This window comes from Apis dorsata, unplaced genomic scaffold (assembly GCF_000469605.1).
Source record: "Apis dorsata unplaced genomic scaffold, Apis dorsata 1.3 scaffold_256, whole genome shotgun sequence".
In the NCBI taxonomy this organism is placed as follows: Eukaryota; Metazoa; Arthropoda; class Insecta; order Hymenoptera; family Apidae; genus Apis; species Apis dorsata.
This window is the reverse complement of record NW_006263534.1, coordinates 33020-34114: the sequence shown is the minus strand read 5'-3', so window position 1 is coordinate 34114 and position 1095 is coordinate 33020. Positions and strand designations below refer to the sequence as shown.

Sequence of the window (1095 nt, the reverse complement as noted above, 5' to 3'; positions counted from 1 at the left end):
TATATATATATATATATATATATATATATCGCATAGAATCCTTGCAGATCAATGACCTAAGAGACAGATATAGGTTGAGGGCATGTGGTATGCGGAAACAGGATGGGTGTGACGCAAAGGGTGCAAGTTAAGGGTGATATGTTGCATCATTAGATTGGTACCTCAAAGATGAACGAAATTATAGGTATTATTATTAATTTACATTTTTCTCAAAATTAATATTATCTTGATAATATAATATTATTTCTAAAAATTGTATATATTAGTATATATTAGTTATTGAGTATTTTTGATATAAATGTATATATCAAATAATGATATACAAATATTAATTATTAATATTAAAACAATACGATTTTGTATAGAATTTAATATATTGAATACATCTTTCATTATTGTTATTAATAAAAAATAGTTTATTAAAATTAAAGAAAAAGATAATTAATTTTAGAAATATATATTTTTTTTTTATATATTATATATTTATTTTTTTTTATATATTATTATTTTATTATTTTATTCATTATAAAGATATCTTATTTGATATGTTATAGTAAATTATATAATAATTTTTATAATTTATTATAATAATTACAATATTCAAAACAACATGTTCCAATAATTTCATTGTGTATCAAAATAAATTTTAATTGAAATATGTAAAATTATTAAAAATTATCGATTTAGATTCTTTAAAAAAATATTAATTCACAAGATTTTATGTGGCACTAATATTACTAAATGTTAAAAGAAAATGTAAATAATATTACTAAATGTTAAAAGATTTTTCCGCTATTGCATGGTGTTTCATAGTTCGTCGTGGGTGGCTACCGTGATATCCTAATCCTAGCAAGTCCCTAGGGGTGAGATCGATACATCCATTTCTCTTTTCCTTATGTTTTCACAGGGGTTAGTATTCATCGATTTCGAGTAACGGGAAGAAAACTTAAGAAAAGTGAAATTAAAAATTTTTTGTAATAGATTTTTTTATATCAAATACGAAAAAATAAACATATAAGACAAATAAATATTTATATTATTAACACAAAGATATATTTTAATAAAGTATTCATAAAAAATATTTTCAATTTTTAT

At 20.4% G+C, this 1095-nt stretch overlaps 1 long non-coding RNA gene across 1 annotated transcript in view; it reads right to left on the bottom strand.

The window, feature by feature from the left end:
• Positions 1–757: 757 nt before the first annotated feature.
• The window catches only part of LOC102678165, a 7952-nt gene continuing 7614 nt past the window's right edge, over positions 758–1095 (bottom strand). The window contains exon 3 of the long non-coding RNA XR_421845.1: positions 758–945. This is a non-coding gene — a long non-coding RNA (uncharacterized LOC102678165). The remainder of the gene's footprint in view (positions 946–1095) is intronic.